We start from the raw sequence: 8,725 nt of genomic DNA on the forward strand, positions 1-8,725 counted from the left end.
ATACAGTCAAATATCTTCTAGAATAATTAAAATATGAAATAATGAACTTTATATTTACTTTTGTTTATGCCATTTCTAGCACTTCTTATTTCTTTGCATAGATCCATTTCTCTCTCTGGTATCATATTCCTTCTGCTTGAAGAAGTTCCTTTTAACACATAGCTATAGTACAGTTCCACTGGTAATTACTCTTCTGATTTTGTTTGACTGAAGAGCTCTTATATTTCTTTCTCACCTTTGAAAAATATTTTCCTTAGGCGTAGAATTTTGAGGTTTTGGTTTTTTCCCCCAGCACTTTAAAGATGTCACTCTGCTCCAAACTTTAAAGATGACAGTTTCAGCACTTTGAAGATATTTTCTGCTCTGTATAGTTTCTGACGAGAAGTCTGCTGTAATTCTTATCTTTATTCCTCTGAATGTAATGTGCCTTTTTTTCTTTGACTGCCCTTCAAGATTTCAAGATTTTCTTTTTATTTTGGTTTCCAGTAGTTTGACTATGATATGTTTAGGGTTGTGTGTTTTTCATTTGTCTCCATATTTGTTATTTTTGTCTTACTTAGTGTTCTCTGAGCTTCTTGGATCTGTGTCCAGCATTAATTTTGCAAAATTCTCAGTCGTATCTCTTCAAACGTGTCTTCTGCCCTATTCTCTTCCCTCTTTCTGGGATTCTGATTACATGAAGTTATATTTTCCCATATCATAATATCCCATTATATTGTCCCACAGCTTTTGGATGCTCTGTTTTGGCTTTTTTCTCCACTCTTTTTTTTTGTGTGTGTTTTAATTTGGATAATTTCTACTGATCTGTCTTTAAGTCCACTGATTCGCTCCTTGGCTGTGTTAAATCTACTTGTGGGCCCATCTAAGATAATCTACATCTCTGTTACACTGTTACTGTGCTTTTTATTTCTAGCATTTCCATTAGATTTTTTTTTATAGTTTCCACCTCTCTGCTATAATTCCCCATCTGTTCATGCATGTTGTCTACTTTTTTCACTAGAGACTTTAATGTAGTAATCATAATGATTTAAATCATAGTTATTTATCCTTGTGTGATAGTTCCATCATCTGGGCCATATGAGTCTGATTGTTGATTGTTTTGTTTCTTGAAAGTATGTTATTTTCTCTTGCTTCTTGTGTGTCTTCTGACTTTTTTGTTGTTGTTGAAAGCTGGACATCTTGTGTAGGATAGTAGAGATTGAAGTAAATAGTATTTATGCCTGGAAATTGTTGTGCCTTTTCTTTTGCCAGGTCTTTGGCATAGGGAATTGAATCAATGTGGACAGGAGTTGAGCTGGGTTTGGGTTTTGCTGTTGCTACTGTTCCCTTCAGTATACCGCAGGCTTCAGATTCCTCTAGCATTGCTTTGTGTTTTGGGTTGGAGCTGGTTTGCTTGAGGGTTTTTGTCTGCAGTGATTCTGGTCTACCCTTAGCTTTAGACTTTGCTTATGATCCTGCACCTCAAAGAGGTTTTATCTGTGTGCCCTTCCCCTCCTCCAGCAGTAGACCACTGTTATCTGTCACTTGGTACTTACTAGCCTAGGAGTAGAAGGTGTGTGAGGGAGGCACTGTGTCCCTGAGTCTTGGGGTGGAGGCTTCTCACTGATCCAATCCCTCCCTCATTGGTATAGGGATTTTTCTATCCTCCTTCCCCAGCCGCAATGGGCACAGAGCGTGATAGGATTTGCTGTTCTTTCCTAAGTGTCTTATGGCTTTTCTTCCTGCTGCTCCCCTCCTCTAGCCCGCACCACAAGGCAGGCTTTCTCTGATCTCTCACTCTACTCCCACTCTTCCTCATGGCCCCCAGTGCAGTCTATAGAGAAGAGCCTGTGAGTGGGTGCAAATTTCCCATGTGTCTGCTGCTCCCAGGGGGCCCATACCCTCAAACCAGCCTACACTCAGCCTTAGCATCTTGTTAAAAATTTTACTTGAATTCTTACTTACTTTTACTTGAATTCTTAGTTTGTATGGCACTCAGTATCTGCCCCCAGGTAAGCAAAGGCTCATGTCCCATCTTCCTTGGAGATGATTATGTTTCTTTAGATTTCAGGCTAGTTCTTTGCCCCGTGATCTCAGTTCTTCAATAGGTTCAAGAAAAGTTATACGATTGCAGATTATCTGGCTTTTTCTTATAAAGGTGGAAATGATACTCTTTCCAGTTTTCTACATCCTAAGTGGAAGCTGGAAGAAATACTAGGACAGTTTTAAAACATGTCTGTATATTCCTTGAAAGCAAAGGGAGTAACTCTGCATGGTTTCTGAGGATGTCTTAAAAGGCAACACGGCTCCCACTTTGTTTACTGGAATCCTTGCACTGAAGTTCTGAACTGCCATGTTGGAAATTCAATTACCCTGAGATTGCTGTGAGGAAGCTCAGATCATAGGAATAGACCACTTGTGAGTGGACTAGTTGAAAGTCCCAGTTAAGGGTTTGGCCAGCAGCCAACATTAATCTTCAGAGGTGTGAGTGGTGGCATCTCCAGTTCCCAGCCTCACATCTTCCTAGTCCAGGTCACAGATACCATAGAGCACAGAAAAGTCATGCCCACTATGCCTTGTCTGAATTCCTGACCCACAGAATCTGTAAGCCTAATAAGTTAGTTGTATGCCAGTAAGTTTGGGGGTAATTTGTTACACAGAAACAGTAACTAGAGCAGTAACTTGTCATCATAGGTTTGTTTACTCATTCACTGAGTACCTGATCTGGGCCCAATACTGAGGATATGGAGACAGAGGAGACCCCAAGCCTCTGTTTTCCTAAGGCTCACAGTCTAATGGGGAGGCAGATAATTGCAAGGCAAAGAGATGAGGGTTGTGATGGGAGCACAGGGGACTGTGGGGTCCAGAGCCAGGGCCCTTGACACAGCCTAGGTGAGGAGGAAAGGGAAAAGAAAGCTTCCTGGAAGAGGTGACTCCTAAGCTGAGACCTGAAAGGTGAAGAATAAAAGGCAAGAAACAGAGTTCAGCCATGAGAATAGTTTGGGCTAGAAGGCCACTGGGCAAAGATGTAGCATTTTGGAGAGACCTGTAAGAGGCTTGATAAGGCTGAATGAGAGGGTGATGGTTTGAGAGGCAAAAGATGATGCATAGTTTCTGCCATTGTAGCCTAAAGGGGTGCCAATTTAATATCCTTATTTTACAGATGAGAGAACTGAGGCTCAGAGCAATGACTTGCCCCAGGCCTCACAGTATATTGTAGAACTAGGATTTGAACCCAAGTTGGTGTAACTCCAAACAGGAGTCAGCTCTTCTCACTTCTGAGAGAGGTTGGATGAATGAGAGCTCAGATATGGAGATGCGGAATGTCCAAGCCTTGGCTGTGCCTTCTGTTAGTTACTTTATGACCCCCCATCTGAGTTGGGGGTCAGCAGAGAAGGGATGGGGGCAGCTGACAGCTGGAAGGGGCACCCGAAGGGTGAGGCTGGGTCTTGCTACCACTTTGAATGTGCTCGATCAACTCTAAGCAAATCGGTGACTGCGTGATTCTCAGCTGTTGTATTGACGTGTCTCTCCTTGGAGGCCAAATCAGCCCCTAATCAAATTAGATTCCTTATTTCTGGCCATAAAGAAACCCAGGGAGATCAATAATAATAACAGAGACATTCAGAGAAGTGCACTACCTCTTCAGAAAAATGAAGGGAGTTTCTTCCAACTCCTCCAGGGCCCAGTCAAGGACCCGGGTGTGAGCAAATGGACATGATGGCTTTGCTTTTTTAACTGTCTTGGCACATCGAACAGCCATTCAGATTCTCCAATGCTAGTTTTAGGAACAGGGGAAAACGGAAATGCACTCAGACTATTGTGTGAGGCCTGACTGTTATGTTTAGGGCTAGCAGCCATCTAGTGTGTTCAGTAAATTAACTAGTTATTCACAGAGGACGTCTGATGGGTACCAACTATTTTGGGAGTGTGGGAGGAAAACCTTGGGGACTTGGTGAAATCCCGGAATCTTTGTCACAAATCATTTGGTCATCTGTCTACAAGGTCTTCTGTAAAGTTTCAGTTATTTTGGTAGATTACAAGAAGGTTGGAGCTTGAAGATCCCTCCCTATGATCTATTGATTTAGGGTCTAAAGTTTAATTAATGGTTTATCTCATGTGATAAATCTGATCCAGTGGTGGTGGCAATCTGGAGCTCTGTGTTAAGATAGATTTTGAGGTTTTATTCCAGGCTTAGCAGGAAAAACATTGCCATCGACAGATGTGGCTAGGCTGGGAGTAGGAGAAATGTGAGCCCAGGGCCCTAAGCTTGTAACCAGCAGGAATCTTGGGCCCAGGGAGTTCTAATTCAAAGATCTTTTAGAACAGAAATGCCTGGCACTCAATTTTAAGTGGCTTTCTGATTTGGATTTTAATATATTTTCTATTATCACAACCCCTCAGTAAAAGCTGGTTACATGTGACTATCTATGTTCAAGGTATTTGGGGGGTAATGAGAGGGGCTGTGTTTGGTCAGGGGGTGATAAGAGGAAAGTCTGCAAGGGGAGGGAAAGGGGCTTGGTCCCTTTGGACCTCCTTGTAGGGCTCAGGCCATGTTTTCAAGACTCCTGCAAAGCCCCACTTGATTCTGATTCAGACTTCTAGGTCCAAAGAGGTTCCTTTAACAAGGTGCATTTCCTTTGTCTTAGCTCAAGCAGAGATTTGCCCTTCCTCCCCCTTTTTGTATCCTCAGCAGATTGGAGGATACCACCATACTAGGGAGGACCATCTGCTTTACTCAGTTCACCAATTCAAATGCTAAGGCATCCCACAAACACCTTTACAGACATACCCAGAAATAGTGTTTTATCTGCTCTCTGGGCATCCCTTTGCCCAGTCAAGTTAACACATCAAATTAACCATCACAGCTAGTGTGGACTGGGTTTCTGTTGCTTGTTCTAGATGACAGACTCACTGGCTATGGCTAGGGGGAATGCGAGGTCCCAGGAAGGGAAGTGATGTCTAACTACCTCCTCGCTGGGACCTTCTCAGCTCTTGTAGAACCCAGAGATGTAGCCGTACCCACCCTGTCCCTGAGGCCTGGGCTTCAGATGAACAGACCCTCTGCACAGTGTGGGAGTTGAGGTAGGGCAGAGTTAGATTACTCATCCTCAAAAATATCTCCTGCTTAAATTTTCCTAGCAGGTAGCCTTTAACATGGAGACTTTGTAATGATGGAGAGTGGTTAAAGAGATCTATCAGCTTCCTTTTCAAACCCTGTGGATTTCTGGGATATACTTGATGTGTCAGGCAGAATGTCATTCCAAGGGACCATCTTAAAACTCTAAGCTCCAAACATTCTAAGGTCATGTGTTTTGGCAAGTATCCATGTTCTTACATCTGATAAAGCTTACCTGATGGCATCGAGAAAGATAAAATGAAGAAAAACACCATGATGGATCTTGGCAGAATATCAACAGCTCAGCTGCAAACCCAAATAAGCAGTGAGTGAGCTGGATGTTTGATCTCTGCTAGACTGCAGGGCGATTCCCTAGAAGTGGGTGCAGCAGTGGATAGGGTCTTAGATTTTTAGAGTAGGGTAAGGCATGAGAAGCTGTAATTGGCCATCCTACACTTACTCCATTGAGCCTAGCTGTGATGGTGGGGTTAGAATGATGAAGAATGTTCCAGGACAGCTGGGGATATACCACAAGCCAAGGCACTATGGTGGGAATAAGCATGAAGCATGGGGCTGGATATCGGCCTGATTATGGCAGAAAATGTACACTGGGAACCCTGGAGAGAGATGCACCAACAGATGAGATGGTCTTGAATAATGAGCCACCTGGGAAATGTTCTCAGCCTTTCTCCATATCCTCCAGGATCCAGTTACCTGGTGCCAGATGACAAAGCAGGCCCCTCACCCAGTGCTCAATTTGTGCAGCAACACTCAGCCGATTATTCCGCAAGATGTTTAGAGCCAGGTTCTGGGTCTGAACCCAGATAGACCCAGGTTTGAATCCTGGATCTGCTCCTTCATAGCTGTGCAACTTTGAGCAAAATATTAACTCTTGTGTCTTTGGTGTTTTTATCTGCAAAATTGGGGATGTATCATATTTTATTGATCCTAAGATACAGTGTTTTACATTTCACATCTCTGAAATTGGGCTGTATCTCACAATTGATAGTATGCCATATTTTTAATCAGTAGCATTTTTTTTCTTTCTTGGTGGTAACAAAATAATGGTGAATATTATGATTGATGCCATTGTAGACTTGTTGAAATATGAAAACAGTATCTATCTCACAGGAGGAGGGATGATTTAACAGGATGATTTAACATGTGAAGCACAGGGTCTAGTTTGGATCTGTGCCTTGCCCATATCCCCTCAGCCCACCCTGAAATTTTAGCAAACAGTCCTTGTACACCATGTAAATGAGGCAAGTCATTTCTCCCCTTTTCTCTGTTTCCTTGTTTGTAAAATGGGTAAATCATAGCACTCTCTCATAGAGTTTTCCCCCCACCTTCCTCATAGATTTTTATAAGGACAAAATAAGCCAGGGCGTGTGAAGCGGATCAGTCTATGTGCTGCCCTCTGTGCTGCCAGGCACAGGTCTTACAGCCTAGTCTGAGAGCAAGAACATGATGTAGTCAGTCTTTCTGTCTGCCTGGCTTTGAGCTGTCTCTGGCTGTCAGGAGAGTCGAGGTAAGGTCTTGTCATGCCAGATAAGTAGGCAGACCTCGGTTGGAGTGTTCGCTCTGCCACTTTCCATCTGGTGAACTCAGACAAGTCTTGCCACCTCTCTAAGCCCCAGCTTTCTCATTTATAATATTGGTCTCTTGGGCTTTTCGTGGGACTGAAAGGAAATAATGGAGATAAAGCGCCCAGCACATGATAGATGTTTAATTTTAAAAGAGAACTAACTTCTAGTTGGCTGAAGGGGAGGGGCTGGTAGGGAACTGACCTAGAGGATAATTACCCCAGGGCCCCAGCAGGACCTCTACTCTCAAAGATGGTGAAGATAGCATAAGTTTAAGAGCCCACACTCAGAGACCTTCCCTAGCCAGCTGAGACTCCAGAATTGAAAGCCTAAAAACACCAGGGGCATCCCAGGTCATTCCCTCACCCAGGCTGGAAGAACTCCAATTCTCCAACCAGGTTTTCCTCTCTGAGCAAAAACCTCTCTCTGCCACCTTGCTGCATGGAACGAGTCCACCCTTGTCACTCACATTTCCTTAGCTTCTCAGGTTGGAATGTTCCCCAGCTATTCTAATCCCAGATGGTTGAATCTCTTCTATGACACCATTGACAAAGAATCATCCGGTCTCTGTTTAAATACCCCTAGTCATGGGGGAAACTCCTTCTCTCCCAAATCAGCCTGCTCCACCAGAGGACAGCTCTGTCTGCAATGAAGTTCTTCCTATATTCAGCTGTCAATTGCCTCTCCAAGGGTCCCTACCCTCAGTCCTGGGACTGCCTCCTCACTGCGACCCATCGTCCAGAAACTATCTGCTTCTCCTACATTTCCACTCCCATAAGGGTAAATTGGACAAGGTATCTCTGTCATTTCTTTTTTTAAAATGTGTCTTAAAAAAAAAAAAGAAGTAGAAAAAGAATCCATATGCACTGTGGAAAATTTGGGAAATTTATAGCAAAGTCGAGAGAAAATAAAAAATTACCTATAATCCTACCTTCTAGAAGTAATCACTATTAACTTTTACTTCTGCCTTTCCTATTCATTTTTTTCCATAACTGAGTGCATAGTGAATATATGATTTGGTGCCCTGCTTTTTTTTTTCCACTTAACATTATTACAGGAAAATTACCCCATACCATTAAAATCTCTTTGCAAATGTAATTTTTACTTTTACTCATTATGCAATACACCATTGTTTGAGTAATTTGAAAAATTGATCAATTAAAAAATTGATCATTTTTTGGTGGCTCCATAGTGCAGTGGATAGCATGTCTGTTTTACACACAGAAGGTCTTGGGTTTGTGCCCCAGGTGGAGCCACGGACCATACCCTGGGTGAGCCAGGCTCTGGGTGCGCCAGACCCCAGGTGCTCGCCAGGACCGTGTGAGAGGAGACTCCCCGCCTTCAGAGATCTAGTTCTTAAGAGGAAACAGCAACATCCATAGGTCAGGGGTGGGAGTGGGGCAGGGGGAATTAAAGAGGGAGAAAAAAATGATCGTTTTTAAATTTTTTGCTATCACATCGCAATGCTGTGATTAAAACAAACTTTGTGGATGTGGTTCCATAGTGTAGCGGTTAGCACATCTGCTTTATAAGCAGAAGGTCCTGGGTTCATGCCCCGGTGGAGCTATGGTTCCTGGCCTACAGCCATGCCACCCTGAACAAGCCCGATGTCTGATCTCAGAAGCTAAGCAGGGTCAGGCCTGGTTAGTACTTGGATAGGAGATCACCTAGGAAGATCGGGTGTTGTGGGCATAAATTAAAAAAAAAAAAAGAAACTTTGTATATAAAAGTCTCTTTTACTGTATTTCAAATTATTTTCTTAGAATCATATCCTAGAAATGAAACTACTGGATTCAAGTGTTGTAAACATTTTAGAGATGATAGCCCCCATGTTTTGGACATTAGTATTTTTGATGAAATGATAAATGCAGACTAAGAAACATATTGACCTCAATATATCAAACTGATGCCAGATTATAAAAGTGCATACAACATCTCTTTATAAAGTTTTATTATTTGTTTTCAATTTTTTTACAAAGAGCCGTTAATGTAATGGTTGCTTATATCCTATTATTCACATAATAGCAGTAGATATCCTAGGGAA

The 8,725-nt window shown here is 42.6% G+C and overlaps 1 non-coding gene across 1 annotated transcript; it reads left to right on the plus strand.

Moving 5' to 3' along the window:
* Window positions 1–8,175: 8,175 nt before the first annotated feature.
* Window positions 8,176–8,248, plus strand: TRNAI-UAU (transfer RNA isoleucine (anticodon UAU)). The gene has a single exon. It is a non-coding gene; the product is annotated as a tRNA-Ile (tRNA).
* Window positions 8,249–8,725: the final 477 nt, after the last annotated feature.

The sequence above is a fragment of the Pteropus medius genome, unplaced genomic scaffold (assembly GCF_902729225.1).
Source record: "Pteropus medius unplaced genomic scaffold, Ma_sr-lr_union100, whole genome shotgun sequence".
In the NCBI taxonomy this organism is placed as follows: domain Eukaryota; kingdom Metazoa; phylum Chordata; class Mammalia; order Chiroptera; family Pteropodidae; genus Pteropus; species Pteropus medius.